Source organism: Callithrix jacchus, chromosome 10 (assembly GCF_049354715.1).
Source record: "Callithrix jacchus isolate 240 chromosome 10, calJac240_pri, whole genome shotgun sequence".
Classification (NCBI taxonomy): Eukaryota; Metazoa; Chordata; class Mammalia; order Primates; family Cebidae; genus Callithrix; species Callithrix jacchus.
In genome coordinates this window covers 49,796,940-49,824,742 of record NC_133511.1, presented here as the reverse complement: position 1 = coordinate 49,824,742, position 27,803 = coordinate 49,796,940, and the positions used below count along the sequence as shown (strand labels likewise).

At 35.7% G+C, this 27,803-nt stretch overlaps 1 pseudogene; it reads right to left on the bottom strand.

The window, feature by feature from the left end:
* Window positions 1-12,012: 12,012 nt before the first annotated feature.
* LOC100894491 (S-adenosylmethionine decarboxylase proenzyme pseudogene) lies at window positions 12,013-13,353 on the bottom strand (annotated as a pseudogene).
* Window positions 13,354-27,803: the final 14,450 nt, after the last annotated feature.

Genomic DNA, 27,803 nt, shown 5'->3' with positions numbered 1-27,803 from the left:
GGAAGTCAGACTATTCCTGTTTGCAGATGACATGATTTTATAGAGAACCCCATAGTCTAGGCTTCAAAGCTCCTGAGGCTGAAATTTAGCAATATCTCAAGACACAAATTCAACATACAGAAATTACTAACATTCCTATACTCCAACCACGGTCAAGCTGAGAGCTAAATCAGGGATACAGTTCCACTCAAAATCACCACAAAAATAATAAAATACCTAGAAAGCCTGCTCACTAGAGAGGTGAAAGATGATTATAATTATTGCTACAAACCACTGCTCAAAGCAATCAGAGATGATAAACACAAATGAAAAACATTCTAAACTCATGGGTAGGAAGAACAAACTTCGTTAAAATGACCAGACTGCCCAAAGCAATTTAGAAATTCAATGCTATTGCTACCAAAGTACCAATGACGTTCTTCACAGAAGTGAAAAAACAAATGTATTGAAATTCATATGGAACCGAAAAAGAGCCTGAATAGCCAAGGCGTACTAAGCAAAAAGAACAAAGCTGGAGCCATCATACTACCTGACTTCAAACTACTACAAGGCTGCAATAACCAAAGCAGCATGGTACTGGTTCAGAATCAGACGTATAAACCAGTAAAAAAGAATAGAGAATAAAGAACCCAGAAATAAGACTACACAGCTTCAGCCATCTGATTTTCAACAAAGTCGACACAAATAAGCAATGGGGAAAGGACTGCCTATTCAATAAATGGTGCTGGAATAACTGGGTAGCCACACGCAGAAGATTGAAACTTTCCTTATACCATTTATCAAAATCAACTCAAGCTGGATTAAAGATTTCAATGTAAAACCCAAAACTGAAAACCTTGGAAGATAACCTAGGCAATACCAATATGAATGTAAGAACAGGCAAAGATTTCATGATGGAAATGCCAAAAGCAATGGGAAGAAAAGCAAAAATGTACAAATAGGATGTAATTAAACAAAAGAGCTTTTGCATAGCAAAACAAACTGTCAACAGAGTAAACAGACAACCTTTAGAATGGGAGAAAGTTTTTACAAACTATGAATCTGACAAAGGTCTAATCTCCATAATCTGTTATGAATTTAAACAAGTAAAGAAAATTTACAAAAAGAAATAGACAAAGAATCACTTTGAATAAACACTTTTCAGAAGAAGACATACACATGTGGTTCAGATAAATTTAACTGATTCCAATGTTTCCGTCTAGCTCATCATCACCAATTGTTAGAGAAATGGAAATCAAAACCACAATGAGATAGCATTTCACACCAGTCAGAATGGTGATTATTAAAAAATTAAAGAAAAACAGATACTGGTGAAGTTGTGGAGAAAAGGAAATGCTTAGACACTGCTGGTGAAAATGTAAATTAGTTCAACCATTGTGGAAAGCAGTGTGGCAATTCTTCAGAGAGCTAAAAACAGAACTACTATTCAATACACCAATCCCATTACTGGGAATCTACCCAAAGGCACATAAATCATTCTATCGTAAAGACACATGTAGGTGTATCTTCGCTGCAGCATTATTCACAATAGATAAGACAAGGAATCAACCTAACTGCCCACCATTGGTAGAGTGGATGATGAAAATGTGGTACAAATGATGTACTGTGCATCCTTAAAAAAGAATGCGATCTTGTCCTTGCAGAAACATGGATTGAGCTGGAGACCATTATCCTTAACAAACTAATGCAGAAACAGAAAACAAAAGACCGCATGTTCTCATTATAAATGGTGCCTAAATGATGAGAGCACAAGGACACATAGAGGGAAACAACAGACACTGGGGCCTACCAGAGAGCGGAGAGTAGGAGAATGGAAAGGATCAGGAAAAATAACTAATGGATAATAGGCTTAATATCACTAGTTGTGACTAAATCATCTGTACAGCAAAACCCCATGTCATGAGTTTACCTATATAACAAACCTGCCCTTGTACCCCTGACCTTAAAATAAAAGTAAGCAAACAAACAAACAAAACTCTGTGGTTCAGATAAATTTAACTTACTCCACTTTTTCCATCTAGTGGAGAGTGGCAGTAGCATGAGTCCAGAATATCTCATTCTAAACTATATAACCTTCTCAATACATCTTGCAAAAGTGATGGCATATCTCCAAACATGTCCCCTATTAGCATCATGCCAAGTTTGAATGGTTGCAACAAATTATCTTTTAGGCTAATCGCTTAAAATTTTCTGTCAAAATTTAGTATTATTAAAATATATTCCATTATTAATGCATTTAGTAATAAAATTATATTGAAGAAGTTCATAGGTGGCTTGCAACGTGCTAGGTAATGAAAATAAAAGAATGAGGAGTCTTTTAAAATAACTTGAAGTCTAGGTATTACTAGGAAAGATGAACCAATAGATGAAAAGAATAAAATAGAGTTTGGGTGCATGCCAAAGGTTGGAAGCCAAAATCTGAGAAGTTTGGCTTCAGACTGCAATGCAACACAGAGCTGCTGGTATTAGAAGCATTTGAGTCAAGAATCCTTTCTACTGCTTTTTAAGTCACCATATAGATGATGATATATTCCCTATGTGTAGAGTTTATTCTCTTACAGGCACCAGTTATTGATTCAGTGTTATTTCCCAGGACTGGGAAAAGCCTGTGAAATTAATCTTTCATGTTCCACTTTCTTCTAGAAATGACTCTTGCCTGTGCTTTTTAAACCCTGTTATTTTCCTCAGTGTTCAAACTTTGAATCAGAAAAAAGTTATAATGAATTTCTTTCTCCTCAAGGCTTAACATTTTACTTTCCCCAGCAATATTTTATTTTCAAAAAGACATGAAAAGGCTTGGAGCAAAAGGTATTCATTTCTCACTGTACAGTGTAAGATGTGCTGAATCAGGTGGAGGAACAAGGTATTCGGGACTATCTATGCCTCTCTTTCCATTTCTAGTCTCTATTTCCTTCTGTATTAGGTTCTTTCTCTCAGATTCTCATGTGAAAGATCTCTCAACCACAAGTTCAGTCTTATCTACTCTCTAAAGTTTACTGTCTCCAAAAGAGAGAGACTCTCTCCCAATCATCATGTTAATCCCTGCCAAAGGACCCACATTGGACTTTCTTGAGTCATCTGCCTGCCCATGTCTATTGTGGTAGAGGTAGAGGATTTAGAAAGATATCATGGGTGACATACTCAAAACAATGTCTCACAAGGGATATGTTCAGGAAATGTTAATTCTGAGTTTAAATAATATTTTGGATGAGAACTTCTATGGTTCACTTAGAGATAATTATAAAACTTTAGAAGAAGCAGAATCCACAATCCACATCAGAATAGAACAAGAATTATTACAGAATATCTAGTGATTACTGAGTTTTGCTTCTTTTTTAACAAACAAAGTTATCTTTTACCTAAAACGCTTTACCATATTCATTGGTGGAAATCACTAAATAACAAAAACTACAAAGAAATTAGCAAATATGTTAACATTGTATTAACCAAAATATAATTTTGAAAGAATAGAAAATATACAATATGAGGCAGACTTAATTTACTTATAGTAAGAATTTTAGGGTTTGTAGGCTATATTGGTCTCTTTCACAACGACTCAACTGTCTTTGTAGTGTGAAAGCAAGCATAGGCAATGTGTACACAAATGACTGATTGTGTTACAACAAACTATTTATAAAAACAAGCAATAGGCTGGATTTTGCCCTTGGGCCATAGTTTGCTGACCCCCATTATAGACAGTGATGTTTTATGTAAATATGGAGTTGTAGATTACTGGAAATACTTCCATAGAACCTCAGTGTGGTGTTCATTTTTGCTTTTTGCAAATTATTTCATTTCATTTGGGCACCATGATAGGTTGTATTTCTTTATTCCATTTGAAATAAGGCATAGCCACTGTGTTTTGCTTTTGTTAATAAAATGTGACTAAAAGTGTCATGTGTTCCTTCTGGGTTGAAACTTGAGAAGTCAGGGCATGATTTGCCATGCCCTATTCATACTACCTCAGTAACTTTAGAAGCATGTGTTGAGATTCGTCTTCAGAATCGTGTATGATGAGCAGAGTCTTCTGATGTCCTACTATGGATACATATAATGTATGAGAAATAAAATTTTATATTGTTATTTCATTAGAATTTTGAGGTTGCTTCTTTTTCCAGAATAATCTAGCCTCTTCTGGTTGATATTTCTAGTTCCATTGGCCCACAGGTTTTATCTCAGTAAATAATTTCTTAGTAGATTTTTAGAGAGAAAGAAATGGTTCTATATACTTAAAATATTTTAGAGGACTAATCTAAACTCTTGCATGCAAATGAAATAATCCAATTTGAACTAGCTTGCAGAGGGATTTTAAAATTAATACTGAAATATCATGTATTAGCTGTTTCTTCCCTCATTTATTCAAGAAATATTTATTGAGTGCACATTATGTCACACACTGTTCTAGGCACTAGGTATATACTAGTAAAAAATGTTTAATACAATATTAGATAGTAAAAGGTGCTAAGAAGAAATGAGTATGAATTAGAAAATGGAAATTTATGGAAAGAGGATAATTTGAAGAATATTACATCACCCAACCAAAGATAAAAAGGAGTGTGGATGGGCCTCCAGATGCCTACAACCAGCAATTCAAATGCTTAGATAAAGCTCTCTCTCCTTTTTTACTTTCTCTCTGTTTCTCTCTTCACCCTCTTTGCTTCATATCTCTCCCTTCATCTAATTTCTTATTTCTTTTTCTGTCAACTACACAGTCATTCATTACAGGCCAGCTGCTCCACATGGCATGCAAATAGCTTCTAAGAATTGCCAAGTCTTACCTCATTAACATTTGTGCCATCAGGCAAGGACACAATTTTTATTCTCAATTTCAGTTTCAAAACTTCTGAGGAAAGATTTTGATTGGTCCAACTTGGGTCTGTTAATCACCCTTAAATTGACTGTGATTAATGGCTCAGATTAATAAGAACATGGCTGCCCTGACCCTGAAGAGAAGTATTGAGAGAGTCAGGGGTCAATTTCCTACCGATGAAGGCCAATGTCATAAGTACCCACTAACATACTTTAATACATGCTGATATGCTAATACACATTAAATCGAATGCATCATTGATTTCACAGTGAAGTTTTGTCTTAACTGTTATTTTCCTAATAGTTAAAAAAATTCTATTAGATGATTTTCACATTTATTTCCTCAGTGGATACTGCTTGACAAGAGTGAAGATTATATTACCCAAGATGGGAAAAACCAGATAAGCATCCTTCTCACAAAATTTTACTTTACCAAAATACATTTCTAAATGGCTATGAGAATATTAGATTATTTGCAAGAGAATACTCCTTGATTTCTGAAATCACATGTGCATAAGGAGTAGTGTCCACCTACAGGACTGTCCTGCCTGCAACTTAGGGTATTTTATCAACATAGAACTCAGTGTCTAATACTTTCTGGCATAGACACAATATTTTGAAAGCATATATTGATGAAACAAGTCATACAATAAGACATTAATAACAAATAACACAGATTATAACTGCTATTTGTTCAATAAAATGTAATTATTGAGAAAAATAAATGTAAAGCATTGTTCATTTTTATTGCTAGGTCTTGGGATTATTAGTGAAATGAAAGAAGTTAAGAGCAAAAACAATTCTTGAAAAGTAACTCCTGACACGATCTGAGATTTATGCTTGAAAGTGTGAGTGGAAGAAAAAACTGGTGAGCCATCATTGTGCAAATGCAGTGCTGCCTGTAGAAATGCTATATATGCAAACCATGTCCCATGCTATGTATATTTGGGAGGGTAAAGGCAAAAGCCTAAGGAAATATTCTTAGGGAAGTTATATCAAGCCCAAGAGCAGATATCTATCTGTTCTTCAAATCCTAACAGAAAGAAGAGAGTTTAGCCCTATGTATGGAAATGGAATTCTTGATGGAATTGGGTAAGTGCAATCAATACTCATAATTAAAGGAGAGCACTTCAGACAGTTGCATCTAGTGTGATGCAGTTCCTTGAGGACAGGCAAACTCAGAAGCAGGCTATTATTGACAAGAGTAAGCTACATTTCTGAAATTCTTAAAAGCTTGAAGATGTTTTTACAAGAAAAAGACAATCCTTTGGAGAAATTTTTGATAGTTGGGTAAAATAAATAGATAATTTTTACTTGCTCAAGTATATTGTAGCTTCACTGACTCAGTTGCAAACATCTTGGGAACGTCATTAAACAGTTGTATTAAGAAAGATAGTTACATGTTAGTTAAAAAAAGAGAGCAAAAATTGGGATTTTGGAGAGTCATAAGGCTGAAAGACACGTCAGCAGCCAGAAAATGGAGGCCTCTAGGTAAAAACAGACACTAATTTCTGTTTATTGTAGTGGTGATTAAAGAGACACAAGAAGGTTGAGACCAGCCTGGGCAAAAGGCCAAAACCTCATCTCTACTAAAAGTACAAAAATTAGCTGGCCATGGTTGTGTATGTCTGTAATCCCAGCTACTATGGAGGCTGAGGCAGGAGAATTGCTTGAACTGGGGAGGTAGTGGTTGCAGTGAGCCCAGATTAGGCCCCTGCGCTCTAGCTGGGGTGAGACTCTGTTTCAAAAAACGAAAGAGACACACTAAGTAATAGAGGATTGTAAATAGATGAAAACATGTTTGTTTGTTTGTTTGATACAACTGAACTTGAGAAACTACAAAATATCTCCTCTAACCTTCCCACATGTAAACTTCTTTCCCAACCAAGTAACAGTCGGTTTGAGATGTCTCATAGATGCTGGGCATTCTGAAATAAATGATCCAGCAGATAGAAAAGGAATGAATCATCACACAAATTATTTTTAACTATGATTCCTATTGTTTCTAATTTAGAAGTACGTTTATAATCCTTTTCAAAGCAATGTTGCTTCTCCTTCTTCATTTACTCAATTTATTTGTCTTTCAAATTGGCCACTCAATGTGAAGGGAAAGAAGATATAAGAAACTTTGATTTGCATTTCAACTCCCTTACATATCTTTTACCTGAATGTGGAAAATTCCATTTACTTTCTGAATCTAGTTTCCCATCAAAAGAAAGGAGGATTTAGAGGATGAATAATAACATATCATATAGTACTAAGTTTATGATATATTGGGGTTAAAAAGAAAAACCGAGCTATATGTTCTGAGATTCATTGGGAGACTGATTTATGTGTAGATGAACAAAAAACCCTTTAGTTTGTTAAACAGGTAATATAAATACAGCATTTTGTTAAAGATAAAATTAAAAGTCTACTACCAAGATTGTAGTGGAGATACGATTAGCCTCCTGTCATAAACTATAAAAATAAGCATAATGTAGAAAATAAATTGTTTCATAAATTAGACAACAGGACATGTGAACCTGTAATTCCCAGAAAAAAAAATGAAATAAATGGCATGTGTCCCACGATTATTCTAGCTTTACTCTCAGTGCCAGTTTCTTGTCATATGTGCCAGGAAGTGGTGCCCATAAAAAGCACATAGCCTAAAGAGTACAGGAGAAATGGAGTGGAATTTGGAGCTGCTTAGTTGGTAGTTTTAGTGCTTCAAGAACTTAATTGAAATTGATCCATTTCAGTTAAGTTTTCAACTGTGTGGCCATATAGTTGTTCCTATTCTTTTATTATTATTTTGATGTCCATGGGAATGGTAGTAATAAGCCATTTTCAAAAAAAAATTTTAATATTAGCAAATTTGTATTTTTGGTCTTTTTTTAAATCAGTAAGTCTGGCTAGAATTTTATAAGTTTCATTGATCTTTTCAAATAACCAGATTTTTTTTCATTATTTTCTTTCTTGTTTTCAATTTTTTCCATTTCAATGTTTTGAAATCTGGTTCAAATAACCAAATTTTGTTTTATTATTTTTTTCTTGTTACTATCTCAATGTTTTCTTGTTTTTACTTTTATTGATTTCTACTCAAATGCTTATATATTTATACAGACTGTCCCCTCAAGCAGCTCCCTGACTTCCATATATCCAAAGAGTCACCTCATAAAGGAGAGCTCAGGCTGACTACTTCTGGGACAAAGATAACAGAAAAAGAAACTGGCAGCCACCCTTACTGTTCTGCAGCTGCCACAGGTGATCACCAGGCAAGCAGGGTCTGGAGTGGACCTCCAGCAGGCCTACAGCAGAGGGATCTGACTGTTAGAAAGAAAACTAAAAAACAGAAAGAAATAACTTCATCATCAACCAAAAGAACATACACTCAGAGACCCCATCCAAAAGTCACCAACTACAAATGTAGATACATCCACAAAGATGGGAAGAAACCAGCACAAAAAGGATGAAAACACCCAAAACCAGCATGACTCTCTTCCTCCAAGGGATCACAACTCCTCACCAGCAAGGGAACAAAGCTGGATGGAGAATGAATCTGATGAATTGACAGAAACAGGCTTCAGAAAGTGGGTCATAACAAACTTCTCTGAGCTAAAAAAACATGTTCTAACCCAATGCAAAGAAGCTAAGAACCTTGAAAAAAGGGTTGACAAAATGCTAAGGGAATAATCAGCTTAGAGAAGACTATAAATGACTTGATGGAGCTGAAATACACAACACAAGAACTTTAGGAAGCATACACAAGTTTTAATAGACATATCAACCAAGCAGAATAAAAGATATCAGAGATTGAAGATCAACTCAATGAAATAAAATCAGAAGGCAAGAATAGAGAAAAACAGTGAAAAGAAATGAACAAAGTCTCCAATATATATGGGATTATGTGAAAAGACCTAATCTACGTTTTATAGGTGTACCTGAATGTGATGGAGAGAATGAATCCAAGCTGGAAAAAAACCCTTCAGTATATTATCGAGGAGAACTTCCCCAACCTAGCAAGGTAGACCAATATTAAAGTCCAAGAAATACCTAACACACAAAGATATTCCTCAAGAAGAGCAACCCCAAGGCACATAATTGTCAGATTCACCAGGGCTGAAATGAAGGAAAAAATGCTAAGGGCAGCCAGAGAGAAAGGTTGGGTTACCCACAAAGGGAAGCCCATCCGACTCACAGTGGATCTCTTGACAGAAACCCTACAAGCCAGAAGAGAGTGGGGGCCATATTCAACATCCTTAAAAAAAACACTTTCAACCTAGAATTTCATATCCAGCCATACCAAGCTTCAGAAGCAAAGGAGAAATCAAATCCTTTATGAAGAAGCAATTGCTGAGAGATTTTATCACCACCAGGCCTGCCTTACAAGAGCTTCTGAAAGAAGCACTAAGCACAGAAAGTATAAACCAGTACCAGCCACTCCAAAAACATACTAAACGGTAAACAGCATCAACACAATGCAGAAACTGTGTCAATTAATGGGCAAAACAACTAGCTAACATCAAAATAGCAGGATCAAATTCACACATAACAATATTAACTTTGTCATCAATGGGCATTTGGGTTGGTTCCAGGTCTTCTCTATTATAAACAGTGCCACAATGAACATACGCGTGCATGTGTCTTTATAATAGAATGATTTATAATCTTTTGGGTATATACCCAGTAATGGGATTGCTAGGTCAAACATAATTTCTATTTCTAGGTCCTTGAGGAATTGCCACACCGTCTTCCACAATGGTTGAACTAATTTACACTCCCACCAACAGGGTAAAAGTATTTATTCCTATTTCTCCACATCCTCACCAGTATCTGTTGTCTCTAGATTTTTTTACTGATCGCCATTCTAACTGGTGTGATATAGTATCTCAATGTGGTTTTGATTTGCATTAATAACCAGTGATGACAAGCATTTTTTCATATGTTTGTTGACCTCATAGATGTCTTCTTTTGTAAAGTGTTTGTTCATGTCCTTCACCCACTTTTGGAATGGGCTTGTTTGTTTTTTTCTTGCAAATCTGTTTTAGTTCTTTGTAGATTCTGGATATTAGCCCTTTGTCAGATGGGTAGATTGCAAAAATTTTTTCTCATTCTGTTGGTTGCCGATTCACTCCAATTATTGTGTCTTTTGCTGTACAGAAGCTGTGGAGTTTAGTTAGATCCCATTTGTCTATTTTGGCTTTTGATGCCAATGCTTTTGGTGTTTAAGTCATGAAGTCCTTGCCTATGCCTATGACCTGAATGGTTTTGCCTAGGTTTTCTTCTAGGTTTTTTTTTTTTTTATGGTGTTAGGTATTATGTTTAAGTCTTAATCTATCTGGAGTTAATTTTACTGTAAGGTGTCAGGAAGGGGTCCAGTTTCTGCTTTCTGCACATTGCTAGCCAGTTTTCCTGACACCATTTATTAAACAGGAAATCCTTTCCACATTGCTTGTTTTTGTCAGGTTTGTCAAAAATCAGATGGTTGTAGATGTGCGGCATTGCCTTTGAGACCTCTGTTCTGTTCCATTTGTCTATATCTCTGTTTTGGTACAAGTACCATGCTGTCCCTCTTTACCTGGTGGCTGGAAGAGAAGTGACAGCAAAGTTGGAGAAAAGCCCCTTATTAAACCATCAGATCTGGTGAGAACTCACTCACTATTATGAGAATAGCATTGGGGTAACTGCCCCCATAATTCAATTACCTCCCAATAGGTCCCTCCCAGCACAAGTGGGGATTATGGGAACTACAATTCAAGATGAGTGCTGGGTGGGAACCCAGCCAAAATGTCTCATTCTGACCCTGGCCCTTCCCAAGTCTCATGTCTTCACATTTCAGACACATTCATGTCTTCTTCACAGACCCGCAAGGACTTAACTTATTGTAGCTTTAACTCAAAAGTCCACAGTCCAAAGTCTCATCTGAGACAAGGGAAGTCCCTTCTGCCTATGAGGCTCTAAAATCAAAAGCAAGTTAGTTACTTCATAGGTACAATTAGGGTATAGAAATTAGGTAAATACCCCCATTTAAAATGGGAGAAATTGGCCAGAATGAAGAGGCTACAGAGCCCATGCAAGTCTGAAATCCAGTAGGGCAGTCGTTAAACATTAAACTTTCAAATGAGCTTCTTTGACTCCATGTCTCACATCCAGGTCACACTGATGCAAGAGGTGGGCTCCCATGGCCTTTTGCAGCTCTGCCTCTGTGGCTTTGCGGGGTATTGCTTCTCTCCTGGCTGTTTCATGGGCTGGTGTCTGCCATTTTTCCAGACACAGGCACATGGAGCAAGCTGTTGGTGGATCTAATATTCTGGAGTCTGGACAACAGTTGCCCTCTTCTCACAGCTCCACTAGATAGTGCCCCAGTGGGGATTCTGTGTGGGGGCTCCTACCCGACAATTCCTTTCTGCACTACCCTAGCAGAAATTCTCCATGAAGGACCCGCCCCTGCAGCACACCCTGCCTGGAAATCCAGGCATTTCCATACATCCTTGGAAATCTAGATAGAGGTTCCCAAGACTCAGTTCTTTTTTTTTTTTTTTTTTTTTTTAACAATGTATTGCTTTATTTGGTGTCTTGGGAGAGACACCAGGGAGAGGGAAGAAATCAAAGCACAAGTGCAGGGTCCAATAATGTTAAAATAGTAAATATGCAAAATGAGTAACTGGAATTATTTTTTAAGGACTTGACTCATGGAAGAAGAACTTTAATTGCAGTTTCAAAAAACATCTGTATGAAGTAGAAATTGGTTTCAATAATATTAGTAAAGAATATGTTCTGGAAAGTGGAGGTAACAATGTAAAATTCTGGCAGCAATAGAACTGTCCCAGATGGTTAGGCTGAGGCCAACACCTAATGAGGACGAAAGCCTTGTCTGTGGGGAATTTTGGATGATACTTGGAGAAATATTACACTGTGCATAAACCAAATTGAGTTGCTTTCACAAGTGTTATAAAGTTTTATATAGTAAAAGATTTTTTCTACATGCACTTCAATTTCACAGCAAGAGTGGCAGAGAATGCCTAAACACAGAAGAGAGCATTCATGCAAGATATCTAACTCCTTGATATAATAATGCATACAATTCAAAATGATTACACTATCATTACATCTAGGGCTTTCTGCAACTACACAGTGGTGGTTATGGAAAGCACTGCCCCCAGCATCGACATTTAGAAAGCATCCACCACCTTCTACGTGTGTTCTCTTTTTGTGTTTTTTCTTCATTTTTCTTAATCAACTCTGCAGTTGTTGCTGCTTCTTAGCAAAACTGGTAAAAACAAAATTGTAATCATTGAACATAGCACTCTGGCAATCAAGACGCTTAAAACCTTCAATCTTCTGGGGCGAAAAAAGCACTGTGCGACATTTAGAACTCTGATTAACAAACAAGGTAGTCACAAATTTTTCTGGTTTGAAGACTTCTACAACTTTCCTGATCAGGTCATCATAAGAGGTCTGACTTAAGTTTGTTTCAAAGCTAACATAAGAAAATTCTGGTTCTGGAGTGATGTGAATAGTCCAGTAAGTTCCATCTGATTTCATTCCATTCATTGAATACCCTCAAGGATTGAACATTGTGGCATCAATGACAGAACCTGGTATCAGGTCATGAATTCCACTCTCACGAGTGACATCCTTTGCAGTAACACCATCTTTCATGTAGAACTGGTCCATAACTGCTGGGTCAAGCTCACTCATCAGAATTTCCAACGTTTGATCTGGCTGACTGATTACCCGACTCTCTGGGAAATCCAGAGTATATAAGTACCAACAGTCAGAATTCATATGTCCCATACAATATGCTGCTCCATTTGGGAAATTGCATTAAGAAACTCTATTTCTTCCTGGAAATTCCGGTATGGGTACCCTTGGTGAGAAGGCTTCATGAAATTCTTATGAGAATAAAAGAAGCTTTGAATTGAGTCAAACCCACTGTAATCCCTAGAGAGCTTCAACAGGGGAACCAGTGCTTTCAGCAAGAGGGTGGTACCACATGTCTTCAAAATGAAACGTCTCTTGGAGACAAACATGCTACTCTCACTGAGTACATAAGCTTCCTGCTTGTCAGTTTTTGTCACACTTATGATTGAACATTGCACATCCTTCAAAAGTATGTCCCACTCAGATCTTGGGATAGTGCGAAGATCCCCAGATCCTTGGTTTGCATTGGGCTGCTGCCGGGAGAACCAAACCTCCAGCAGCTTCTCAGTCCCTTCGAAAAAATGTGCAGCTTCCATCACTGTGAGACTAGCGAACAACCAACAACCACAGAAAATCAACTAAATTAAACCTCTTCTCCTGCCGCTGCCGCCTCTGCTGGGGATTGTTCCAGCTGTGTTACTAAAGTTCAGGTTCCTTTTTTTTTTTGGCTATAATTTTATATTAACTTTTTTTAAAAAAGGACTAATAAAATTTTCCCGGCATTGTGTGAGTGAAAGTTGAACGTGGGTCTTTTGGAAATAGAGGCAGATACAGTTCAGTCTCTTGTATTCCACTGCTTCCCCATTAGAGAGAGTAGAGCGAGCACTAGCTAATATCGCCGGCCATACTGTTTAAGCCAAGACTCAGTTCTTGATTTCTCTGCACCTGCAGGCTCAACAACACCTGGATGCTGCCAAGTTTTAGGCCTTGCACCCTCTGAAGCCCTGGCCTGAGCTGTATGTTGGCCCATTTTAGCCATGGATGGAGTGGCTTGGATGCAGGGCACTAGTTCTCAAGGCTGCACACAGCAGGCATCTGGGCCCAGTCCAGGAAACCATTTTTTCCTCTTAGGACTTTGGGCCTCTGGTGGGAGGGACTGCCATGAGGATCTCTGACATGCCCTGAAGGCATTTTCCCTATTGTTTTGGTGATTAACATTTGATTCCTTGTTACTTATGCAAATTTCTGCAGCTGACTTGAATTTCTCTTCAGAAAATTGATTTTTCTATTCTATCACATTGTCAGGCTGCACATTTTCCAAACTTCTATGCTCTGCTTCCCCTTGAATGTTCTGCCACTTAAAAATTTTTCTGCCATATACTCTAAATCATCTCTCTCAAGTTCAAAGTTCCACAGCTCTCTAGGATAGGGGCAAAATGCTGTCAGTCTTTTTGCACAAGCATAGCAAGAATTGCCTTTACTACAGTTCCCAAAATGTTTTTCATCTCCGTCTGAGACCAGCTCAGCTGGACTTCAGTGTCCATATCACTATCAGCATTTTGGTTAAAGCCATTCAACAAGTCTCTGGGAAGTTCCAAACTTCCTTACATCTTTCTATCTTCTTCTGAGCACTTCAAACTGTTCCAGCCTTCTGCCTGTTACCAAGCTCCGAAGTCATTTCCACATTTCAGATATCTTTACAGCAGCACCCCACTACCACTACCCAGTATCAATGTACTACCATTAGTCTGTTTTCATGAGAGCAAAATGGAGGTAACTGCTCTTATGATTCGGTGACTTCCCACTGGGCCCCTTCAAAAATACAGAGGGATTGTGGGTACTACATTTCGAGATGAGATTTGGGTGAGGACACAGCCAAACCATATCAGCTGAGAAAAACCGCTTATGTTAACAGTCCAATGTAGAGTATAGTGGAACAATATCTTCAAAGTACTAAAAAAAAAAAAAAATCTGAAATTATATATTTAGCAATATGTCTTTCAATAATGAAGACCAAAAGTACGAAACAGAAAAACATTATCACCTGCATACATTCACTACAGGTAGCAATAATGTACATTTTTTAGGCAGAATGAAAATTGTAGCAGAAATCTGAAGGTATACAGAGGTAAAGAAGAGCACTAGAAATGGAAACTATGTCAGAAAAATAATATCTTTCCTAATTTTAGTCTTTAAAAGCTATTTTATAGTTTAATAGACAATTTATTGGAGATTTTTTACAAATATGTAAGAATAAAATCTATGAAAAGTATAAATAAGGTAAAGTTTGAGCAGAATAGAAAACATTGTTTTCCAGTTTTTTTACTCTATGTAAAGTGATGTAATATTATTTGAAGGTAGACTATTACAAGTGAAAGTTTTTAACTATAAACTTCAAATCAATAACATAAATAACAAAACAGAGTTATATCTAATAGGCCAACAACAAAGAGAAAATAAAATTATAAAAAATTTACCATAATTTTCTCAAAGAGGAAAAAGGATATGAAGAGAAAGAAGTAACCTTGTATTTATTTTCAGATAACATGATTTTCTATGTAGAACATTCTAAGAAATCTACAAAATAAAAATTCTAGAATTAATAAGTAAATGTAGCTTGATTGCCACATGCAAGGTCATTATTATAAGTTAACAGTATATTTGTATTTTAAAAATGAACAATCAAGGTGATATTTTAAAATTTATTAAAATTTTATTAAAAACATAATATACACAAGCATAAATGTAACAAAAAATATAAAATATTTGTATAGAGACAAATGTAAAATGTTGATTAAAAAATTAAGAAAAGTTAAATAACCAGAGAGATACTTGATAATCATGGCTTGGAAAGTCAATACTTTTAACATACAGATTCTCTCAAGACAGATCTATAGACTCAATGAAATCCTAATAAAAATATCAGATGGTATTTTTGTAGAAATTGAAAAGCTGACTCTAAACTTTATATCAAAATGCAGAGACCTAGGTTAGTCTAATCCAATTTGCAAAGAAGAGGAACAAGGTGGGAAAACTCACACTTCTTGATTTAAAAACTAATTATGAAGCTATAGTAATCAAAAGAGTGTGATATTGGCAAAAAAGTAGACAGTTTGATCAATGAAACACAATAGAGAATCTAGTAAGAGGCTTAAACAGACATGATAAATTGATGTTCATTGATGTCTCATGCAGACCAATAGGAAAAATATAATCTATCCATCCCCTTCCCCAATCTCATTCCTTACCTCAAATCATATCTACAGATAAACTGGAGATAGCCCTAAATGTAAGAGCTAAAATAACACTTTTAGAATAAGTAATAGAATAAAATAGAAATTATTTTGAATTTGACAAAGATTCATGCAATGTGATTAAAAAACACAAACCATGCAAAAACTCTGAATGACTATCTGAATATTTTCCAGTTATATGGAGTAAGTTGGGATTATTTATTTAAACACTAGAACATAGGCTGGGCTTGGTGGTTCACATCTGTAATCCTAGCACTTTGAGAGGCTGAGGCAGACAGATCACCTGAACTCAGGAGTTCAAGATCAACCTGGCCAAAATGGTGAAAGCCCATATCTACTAAAAATACAAAACTTTTCTAGGTGAGGTGGTGCATGTCTGTAGTCCCAGCTACTCAGAAGGCTGAAACAGGAGAATCACTTGAACCTAGGAGGTGAAGGTTTCAGTGAGCTGAGATTGTGCTACTGCCCTCCACCCTGAACAATGGAGAGAGACTCCATCTTATAAATAAACACACACACACACACACATACACGCGCGCACACACACACACACACACACATATATGTATTATGCAAACATTAGAACATAAATTGGACATCATCAAAATTAAAATTTTTAGCCCTTCAAAATAAAGCACCTGACTTCAAAAGAATATTTGCAAATCATATATCTTACAAAGGACTAATATCTGAAATAAATGTAAAAACTCTCATAATTTACTAATAAGAATAAAAAATGCCAGTTTTTAAAATGAGCACAATATGTAAGAAGCTATAGCAATGAGAAATAAATGCATGGAAATTTGCTCAATCTCATTAGTCATTAGAGAAATACAAATTCAACTGCAAAGATATCTTAACAGGGCCCTGCTTTAATGGCAAAATTGGCCAACAAACAAAAAGCTCTGTCTACATTAGTGTTGGTAAATATATGAAGGAACTGGGATTTTCTTATCCTTCTGGTGGAAATGTAAAATAATGTAGTAACCCTGAAAAAACTTGGAAATATTTATTAAATATTAATCTTATATAAAAATGTTGATAGCAGCTTTATTTGCAAATAGCACAGATATCCATCCACCAATAGGTAAACAGATTGCAAAGTCATCACTAACTATGAAACTGCACTATAATTCAGAGGTTTTATCTAAGAAATACTTAACTGAGATTAATTTTATTGGTGGAAGGAGACATGCTAGGAACAACTGGATATCATTCTCTTCCACACTGTAGTGTTTTTGATCACTGGGCAAGATTTAGAAGTTTAGCTAACTTATAAATATTCTCTTAAAATGTAAAAATGATTCCAAGGTATTAAGTATGTAACTAAACGTCATCCATGCTGCCTGAATTTCTATGGTAAATTTTGTCTCAGTGAATATACTCTTTATTAGTCAAAGGTGTATTTTACCATTTTTGGTTTTCTCAAATCTTTTCAGACACTCATATGAGGTCTAATGTGTGTGTGTGTGTGTGTGTGTGTGTGTGTGTATTTATAATCATTTTTATATATCATAATGTCTTTAAAATATTAGGTTTGAGAAGAATATATTTGAATACAGTAGAATTTATTGTGTAAAAATGCATTTCTAAATCACTTTAGAAAACAAAAACGCCTACATTAAAAAGAGTGAAATGTAATGTTCTCACCGTGCCACATAGGAGAGAAGGAAATAGGGGCATTATGATAAAATGCTTCAGTATTACACACATACAAATGTATACACATGCACAGGACTAGTTTAATGAAGGTGATTCTCAGTGATGAGAATCCACAGAAAATGAGGAAAGGTTGATTTAGTAATATTTGAATTGGTCATAGAAAAAGATTTTGTCATATTTTCATAGGCCATAATGTTTTATAAGAGATTATACTGTAATTTCTGGTAAGCATTAAAATACTACATCAAAGAATATAGAATTTTTAAAAATTTTCCCCAGGGAAGAAGTTCTAAAAATGTCCTAACTTCTGAGAGTTACTAAAAGTTGTTGTAATTGCTACAAATTTTTTCTGACTTTCTACCTTCCTCTGCTTTTAAACAGATATTTTTAGTGTTTTAAAATGCTTATCAACTGAGAAGGAAGGATCCTGTTCTATCCTTTGTAAGAGAGCTGGTCATGAGTGGCAAAAAACCTTTAGTTTAGAAGTCAATATTTACAAAATGTAGTCTTCATTATTTTTTCCTTTTTTCAGATAAGAGTCTCTCATGGAGTTTCGACTGGAAACAAAAAAGTAAACAAACAGGGTTTGAAGATTATATTTTTTTCTGACACCAGGTCACATTCTGAATACACAAATGGCCTTGCAGCCTAAGTTAAAATCACAGTTGTTTTTCAAATGAGGAATTGATGTTAAATTATTACATTTTTAATAAGAGAAAAGAATACACAAACACAAATACACACACAAATATATACTTTATTTGCTTGATTTTTGTCTAACCAGATTCACAAGTTGAGGATGAAAGATGATGCAAGGCTGTGGTAGATTGTTTGGGAAGATACATGTTTAAAACAGTGAGCTACTTGCTAAATAGCACTGGGAAAACAGCCATGTTTGAGAGATTTTAGAGGAGCCTTTGTCTTCACTCGCTGTGGTTTATTAAGCAGAGTGACCATATACTTTATTTTTCATCGAGACAGTTGTTAAGTGTTCTAGAGAATCAGGAGTGTGGTAACTCTATTACTGGGGTCAATCCAAGGAACTATGAGATAACAAACAAACCCAGAATTTGAAGTTTATTATAAATTTTTCTCAGATTTAAATTCTGGCCCAACCTCCTAAAACAATATGGTTATAGACAAATTTACTTAGCTTATCTGAAACTCTGCTTTATTTTTGTTAAATTGTGATGGTACTCTAATCTTCAAGCATGACTATAAGAATTAGACAAATGAATTGAAGAATGTAAGACTCTTAGCAGAGAACCAGCAGCATAGCAAGCATGTAATAAAAGTTGTTTTTTATCATTTGTGTTTCAAAGCAAGCCAGCTCAAACAGATATTATTCTTTGAAGTTTTACATTAGGAATTTTTCTTTTCAAAATTAGTACTGTGCTTCCTTCCTCCGGGTATTTAAAATGTGTTGCTTTCACCTCTGTGCTAGCCAAAAATATATTATATTCTGTCTCAGGCTGGCATTGGTTTTGTAGATGTCTATTTTGTCCAGAATGTTGAGCACTAAGTCATGTTGCATCTGTCTTTTTACTTAACACAGGATTCATCTCTGTGCCTTGCGAAGAGTAGGTATTCTAGGACTGCTGAATTCATTGCATTGACTTTTTCATAATCCCATGGATTTAACAGCACCTTTATATTTTTCCCCTAATTTCTAGGCAGTTGTTGGCTTTCCAAAAGAACTTAAATGTTCGCTTGATGATTAATCTGCTATTTATTTAAAGTATGGTGATTTCAAAAAATATTCTAGAAGCAAATGTGCATTTTATGGCTAAATACAATTGATCTTGATATAAAAATAAGTACACTGAAGCAGAGATATTAATGTGCAAAGGAAAACTCAGAGTTGAAGCTAATTAGACATTCTGTCCTGTAGCCATAAACACTAATGAGTGAGCATGGCTCAGCTTCTTAAATCTTGAAGCTGACCATTAATCCCTCTTGGGTAACATAAGTCTAGGATTTGGTACTGCTGCCAAGTGATGGTATACTCAGGAAAATGGTGGACTCAGGAAGGTTATTCTTCCAAGCAGACTGAACATTTTTATTTATTGACTCAATCAGTAAACAATTACTGAGAACTCACTATGTGCCAAGTATACAAAGAGATAGAAAAATAAATAAGATACAGTCCTTCTTCTCAAAGCTTAAAAGTGAAAGATAGTAATAAACAGGCAATTACAATATGGTATGGCGAATACTGGGATAGAGCTTCATGTAGAGTGAACCACTAAGGATGGTTCCTAACTCAGAGACGTAGGATAGATCTGTGTTTCACAAGGGCTACATGTAAGGATCATTGTGAAAATTGTTCATTAAAAAATACTAGAAGCAAAGCAGGTATTTTTTTCCATTCTCATGAAATCACTACAAAGCATTAAAATGATTAAATAACGTATACAAAATCAATTAACTAGTTAGCAGGGCTAGGATTGAGTTTCATGTATGCTAATTTTTAATTTCAGATTTTTACACTTTATCATGTGTTTTATGTTAATTAAAGTTAATACACATTTACAGTTAAAGAATACTTTAAGTCAGATTAATTCATTAATCTGAGACTGTATAAAAATGTGTTACATCATGGGATACTATTCATCCATATTGAAGAATCAAGTTCTGAAACATGCAACAATATGGATGGAGCATAAAACATGGTGGGAATTAAATAAAAAATCCAGATGCAAAAGATCATCTATTTCATGATCACATGATTAGTTTTCTAGGGCAACCATAACTAAGTTTACAAACTGAGTGGCTTGAAACAATAATGTATTATTTCATGGTTCAGGAGCCTAGAAGTCTGAGATCAATGTTCCCAATAGGGGAGAATCTTTCCTTGTGTGTATTCCTAGTTTCTGGTGATTTGCCAGCAATTCTTGGTGCCCCTTGGCTTGCAGCTGTAACACTTTGATCTGCCCCCATTGTCACATGGCATTCTGTACATTATATATATATATCTGTGTCTCTTCTCTTCTTGATAAGGAAAAAAGTTATATTGGATCAAGAGTCATATTTCACTACAATCTCATCTTAACTAGTTATATCAGCAACAACCCTATTTACACAGACGTTTACATTATTGTGGATTAGGACTTCAATATATCTTTTTGTGGGGACACAATTCAAGCCAAAACATCCATTTATATGAAATATCCAGAATAGGTATATATAGCATAGAAGCAGAAAACAGATTAGTGGTGACCAGGGCTCAGGGCTAGAGGGAATGGAAGGCAGCTGTTTAATGGATATAGGATTTTCTTCTGAGATGGTGAAAAAGTTTTGGGGATAGATAATGTATAATGCTTGCACAACATTGTGAATATACTAAATGGCATTTAATTATACACAGTAAAATGGTTAAAATAATATTTTTGTAGTGTGTATTTTACCACAAAAAAATTAAAAAATAGATGTTGGATCAAATCATTCTGTTTTGAAAAGTGTCTGTTCATATACTTTGCCCACTTTTTGATATGTTTGTTGGTGTTTTGTTTTTTTTTTTTTTGTAAATTTGTCTAAGTTTATTGTAGATTCTGGATATCAGCCCTTTGTCAGATTGGTAGATTGCAAAAATTTTTTCCCATTCTGTTGGTTGCCAGTTCACTCTAATGATAGTTTGTTTTGCTGTGCAGAAGCTCTTAAAAGTTTAATTAGATCTCATTGGTCTATTTTGGCTTTGGCTGCCATTGCTTTTGGTGTTTAAGTCATGAAGTCCGTGTGTCTGCCTATGTCTTCAGTGGTATTACCTAGGTTTTCTTCTACAGTTTTTATGGTGTTAGGTCTTATGTTTAAATCTTTAATCCACCTGGAATTAATGACCCAGCAATCTGATTACTGGGTGTATATATATATATATATATATATATATATATATATATATATATATATATAAAATATTATAAATTGTTCTATTATAAAGACACATGCACACATATGTTGGACAGACTGGATAAAGAAAATGTGGCATATATATACCATGGAATACTATGCAGCCATAACAAGGATGAGTTCATGTCCTTTGCAGGGACAAGGATGAACCTGGAAACCATCATTCTCAGCAAACTTACACAAGAACAGAAAACGAAACATTGCATGTTCTCACTCATAAGTGGTAGTTGAACAATGAAAACACAGGGGAACATCACACCCTGGGGACTGTCAGGGGTGAGGGGCTAGGGGAGTGATAGCAGGGGGTGGGGGGATTGGGGAGGGATAACATTAGAATAGCATCTACCTAATATAGATGATGGGGTGATGGATGCAGCAAATCACCATGGTATGTGAAAACCTATGTAACAAACCTGCACATTCTGTACATGTACACCATAACTTAAAGTATAATAAATAAATTCAAAAGAAAAACTACCAAATTTAATTTTAAAAAAAGTTATTCTGTTCTCTTTGATCACATTTTATTTTTATTTATTTTAATTTTATTATTATTATTTGAGATTGAATCTCACTCGGTAGCCCAGGCTGGAGTATAGTGCCATGATCTTGGCTCACTGCATCTCTGCCTCCTGGGTTCAAGCAACTCTCCTGACTTAGCTTCCTGAGTAGCTGAGACTGCAGATGCCTGCTACCATGCCTGTATAATTTTTGTATTTTTAGTAGAGACAGGGTTTCACCATGTTGGCCAGGCTGATCTCGAACTCTTGACCTCAGGTGATCTGCCCGCCTCGGCCTCCCAAAGGGCTAGCATTACAGGTGTGAGCCACTGCACCAGGCCTCATTTTAATCATATTTACCTTCCATTTTTAGTACTCCATTCATTTTGGTACCCCCATCCCTTGTACGAGTCCGCACGCTGCCTTTTGCTGTAGTACTCTTAGCTATTGTCCTTGAAGTCTTCTCTACTCCAGATGTTTTTTTCCCTCATTTAACACAAATTACTCTAAAATCTTTGTTTTTTTTAATTTCTACTCTCAACTTTTGTCTAACTATCCTCGTGTGCACATGGCTGAAACGCGTAGTACTGTTTTTCTTCTTGCTACTGGTAACTCTCCCCTACTCTTCTCCTGTCGTAGTTGGAGAATTTAATACTTTCACATTAAAAAGTAGTCATTGGCAAGAACTTTTTATCCCTGAAATAAAAGCACATGGTCATTTTTCTACATACTGACTTTAGGTTCTCTTCACTCTGTTTTACTTCCTTTTGCTCTGGGAACTCATTTACACTCATGGAGACCAATCCCGTTGGCAGTAAGCAGCTGGAGAATAAATTAGAAAGGAGCTGGCAGGGCAGAGCTTGTTAGCAAGCAACTCTAGTATGAAAAATGACCTTAATGCAATAATGTTTGTAATAAGAGTTAAATTCTCTTTGCTTTCAAGGACAGTTTCTGTTAAACTCCTTGAATTCGGAGTTCAGGTATTTTGCTTTCCTTACTTCTAAGTCTTTAGCTAAGCAAGCAAGTAGCGGACACACAGTACATTTGTAGTAATAGTAGTAGTAGGCTGGTCCAAAAGTAATTGCAATTACCCACCTAGAAGTACTACTACTACTAGTAGTAGCAGTAATAGTTAAAGTTGGGGAGTGGAATGTATTTCTCCCTAGTCTGACATTTCTATGTGGAAGAATTTTGATTTGAGATATACTGGCAGTGATTTGGTTAGTGAAAATCATTGGTACACATTTCTGAGGTGTTTTAGTAAACTGTGGAAATCGGTGAGAATTCATTCTCTTTATTCATTTCCTATCTTGTTCAGATTAGTATGAGACAGCATTCCCAGGTAAGGGGATGGACTCTGTAAACTCAAACTTTCCGTGAATGTGCTTTCAAGTGCCACACTTGCAGCGGATTGGGAATAATGCTAGCAAGTCTTTTTGTCTGTAGGTCGAAGATATATATATTTTTTAGCCTATAAAAGATAAAGCTAACATATTTTTTGCTACTGATTTTTTTACACTGATTCCAAAGTAGAGAGGTGCAAAGGGAGGAAGGGATAAGAATTAACATCATATTACTCCAGCTGATGTTTATTGGACATTTGTTACATGCCATTGTGCTGATCTCTTTATTTGAAACATCTCATCTAATTTTCACAACCTTAAACTTAACCTAGAGATAAAGTGAAAAGAATTTCCTCTTTCTCCTTTACCAGTTCCTTTCTGCCCTCAACTTAGGTTTTTATAGTTCCTTTTCTGTATCAAAAAAAGATACTAATTAATATGATCCTAGTTTACCTGGAGACACATAGGATGGCAGAATAAAATCACCTCAGGATCGCACCAATCTGAATTCTATTTCTCAGGCAAGAAAAGCCTTAAAGAAATAGATTACACAGGACACCACAGAGGAAAGTCCAGGCTTACTAAAAACAGATGGTCACCAAGAATACGGACTCACACTTATTATCCTACTAACTTTGCGGTTAAGAGATTCATGCTGACTAAATATAAATCATTTGCTAATTTTAATTATTCAAAATGAATCTTTTTCAAGACACACTTATTCAAAATCTCTCTTGACCTGCTTTCTGTAAAATGGCTAAGTTTTTTTTGCCTTGATATTCTGAGTTACCACTACAACATTGTTCCTGAATAAGTAATAACACGTATGTACATTCTTATACACTAGAGAAGTTTCAGAATTTCTGACTAAAGATTCTTAAAATGCCTTTATATGAAAAGTAGGCAAAACAGCATTTTTCACTATTATACAAATATCCAAGTCCTTAGAACATGTGGTTCAGAAAGAAAACATCATTACAACTCCAGCTGAAATGTCTGTATCTAGTACTACTATATCATGTTTGTGTTAAGTACCCAGATATGTAAAAATTAACATCTTACAGGGAAACAAAGGAACGACTATGGGAGAAAAATCAGAGCAGTGCCCCTGAAAATGAGCCTCAGCCACAACCTGAGGGTGGCTAGTTGATCAACATCATTTACCTTCAAATAGCCCCCACTTTGTCCACCCATCAAGCAATTCACACTGAACTCCTAGGGAACCCTGAAGCAGCTTTTGGCTCAAGGTGAATACATCTGTATAGATTGCCTTGTGGGTGATTTTTATTAATTTATCTTCATGGTCTCCCCTCATAGTGAGCACTGACAAATCACAACACCATTTTGGCTTTGACAGATAGACAAGTCTAAATTGGAGTTTTCTTAAAAATAAGAAAAGAGAAAAGAGAGTGGCATTACCTTGAGAATAGGTTTAACAAACCAGTAAAAAGACAAAAGGTGAGTTGGGGGTGTTGGTGTTTGTTTGACTTGGGAGTCACTGGTATGTGTGGGGGTCATTGTAAGCTTACATGCTCATTATACAATTGTTAGCATGTGAAATCAGCTGTGTTTTGATGAATAACATATGCTACCAGGGAACTCAAAGTCTCAAGAAGGAAGGGAATTCCTGCCAGCTGCATAGCATTAGTGCTTACTCTTTGGAATAGCACCAATATGCCCTTTTTCATTTGCATCAAAATGCACAAAGAGAAGGGCAGTTTTTCTAAGAGCCAAGATTGGCATTTTGGTGCTCTTGGCTAACGGTCATAAGAGAGCCATTTTGGTAGCCTCCCAGTCTATCAGTAACTGCCAAGGCCTCCCAGCATGCTTGTGATACAGAGCCAGATAGGGAAACAAACTAGCTGTCTGGTCAGAAGGAAAGGGAACATGCCTAAGCCGATTCTTTTATGTTTTCTTTTCCTTCCCATAATGGTGCAGAGCAACTTGAAACACTAGAGGGAGTTCTGATTTTGTTCTAAGTCCTTCTTTCTCATTTTAAAATTAAGTCCTTATGTATTTTTTAAAGTCAACTTTATTTTATTTTATTTATTATAGAGATGGGGGTCTTGCTACATTGCCCAGGCAGGTCTCAAACTTGGCCTCAAGTGATCCTCCCATCTTGGCTTCCTAAAGAGTTGGGATTACAGGTGTAAACCACCATGTCCAGCCTCTACTTACCTTAAATGGCACAAAATTTTTCATTGCAAGTTACTAATGCATAGGGAAATTAATTTCTTTCTTAGAGAAAAGGAGGAAAGTTTTCACTTTCATTTTTGTGGAATAAGTCAAAGTACAGATTTCATGCTTTAAAAACACCAATAGAGATGGATGTGAATTGAAACCTTTCGTCTACTCAGCTTGGACCATTCTCAGCCTCCTGATGTATACAGTTATCCCAAGTTCAATGTATTTGTGTGTATGTGTGTGTATACATGTTTATATATATGAATAATGTATCTACAGCAAGTATTTGAATTTTTTTAATATTTCCAGAATTAGAGCAGCAAGTGAAAAGGTTGGAAGTTTGCCAGAAGTTTAGAAATGTTATTTCATCCAGAAAAGAAGAAAACATGAATTATATGCTTTTCTCTTTAAAGATGTTGAGTTAAACCACATGAATCTTCAACTAATAATGATCCCATAAAAATGAGTTTAATTGTTTAAGTAACATTTTATTTAAGTAGTTAGCTCCTTGTTATATATATAAACATGTAGACATGTAATTGGTTTTTGAGAGCATACTCTGAAGTCCAAACTTGTTTTAATTTACTAATGGCCAACAATGGATGTGTAAAAAAGACAGACATTTTTAAATAATGTATTAGTACTGTTATATGTTTTTTGCCCTAACTAAACAATTGCAAGGGAAGTGTCTTTATGAAAAAGAAAATAACTCTGTAGTATATTTCTTCAGTTTGTACTCATCTTTACAATGCATGCATTAATTACTTTCAGTTATTTTCATTTATTTTAGTTCTAGAACAGAGTGGAACCCTGAATGTTAAGATTTAGTTTTGTTCTGTACGCATATAGAGTATACATTTTAATTCACAAATGCAAACATGCAAGAAATGTCATGTTATTTTGTTTATTTTAATTAAATTGAATCTAATTCCAAGCACTATTTCTAGCTGATAAGAAATTCTAACATAATTATGATTACCACCATTCCCCTACCACAAGCTTTGTAAAAGATTCTGTGGAGTTTGGTGTACAACTCCACAGGAGTTGTATTGACTCGAGGTAAGAATAAAACATTTGGCATAAAACATTTGTGAAACTCTAAGGTCCAGTGTTCTGATAAGATGTCAGTTGCCTGCATCTCTGTGATCTGTTGAAATAAGAGATCTGTTTTTTTCTGTGTTTGCAGAATATTTTTAAGCTGTGGTACCTTCCAGTTACATGTTTCAATTCCCTAGAGCTGCTGCCTTTTCCTACGGTACTGAAAATAATTGAGTCATGTGCCCCAATCCCTTTCAAACCCAAGATCTTGCGTTCATTTTACTATCTTTCAGTCTTAGGCCCATTGCGGCCACTATTTCTTTTTTAAAGTGCTCATCTATCTTGTTTCCCAAGAGAAACTTCTTGCCCCAGGAGCTCAGACTTTCTGAAAACGAAATCCAGGAAATAAAGTTGTCTGCAAACAACTTCAGCTTTCAGCTTTGTAACAGAAATCTTTCCTGAGTGAGGACGAACAAACACTACTAGCTTCTTCTCTCTTGAAATAAGGATTGGGGCGGAGTGTGGTGGCTCATGCCTGTAATCCCAGCACTTTAGGAGACCGAGGTGGGCTTATCATTTAAGGTCAGGAGGTGAAGACCAGAATGGCCAAGATGATGAAATCCCGTGTCTACCAAAAATACAAAAATTAGCCAGCCATGCTGATGGGCGCCTGTAATCTCAGCTACTCCGGAGGCTTAGGGAGAGAATCACTTGAACCCAGGAGGCAGAGGTTGCAGGGAGCCAAGATAGTGCCACTGTAATCCAGTCTGGGTGACAGAGTGAGACTCTGTGAAAGAGAAAGAAAGGGAAGGAAGGAAGGAAGGAAGGAAGGAAGGAAGGAAGGAAGGAAGGAAGGGAGGGAGGGAGGGAGGGAAAAAAAGAGAAGGAAGGTAGGGAGGAAGGAAAGAAGGAAGGAAGGAAAGATTGGAAGAATATTTTTAAAACAATATGCAAAATAACATCTTTATATATGATGCTGTCATGTATGTTTTTGTTTCCTCAAATTTGTACAATAAACATGCATTATTTTCTTAATTAAGAAAATATTTTTATAAAGTATGCTTCCTTTCAAATTAATGTGATTAGATGTGTTTAAGCAAGAATGTAATAAAAAAGATTTTTTTTTTCCTGAGGGAAGACTAAAGAACTACATGATTTTTATACAATTTAGACCCTGCATGATGTTGTTTTCCAATCCCACTAAGTTTTAAAAAGATTAGTTGCTTATATATTATTAAAAATAGAAAATCATTTGTATCTTGTTTTGCAGAAGCTTGAAGTCTTAAAACCATAAAACATTTATTCATTTGTTTAAGTATCAAATTTCATTTCCACCTGTCAGGATACTTTTGAAATAAAAGGGACCAGTCAGCATTCTAACATCCAGGTATCTAGTAAAAGTGCAAGTTCATTTATAGTTCATGAAGTTGACTCTGATATGTAATGGTCAGTATGGATAAAACACCAACCATTCTGGGATG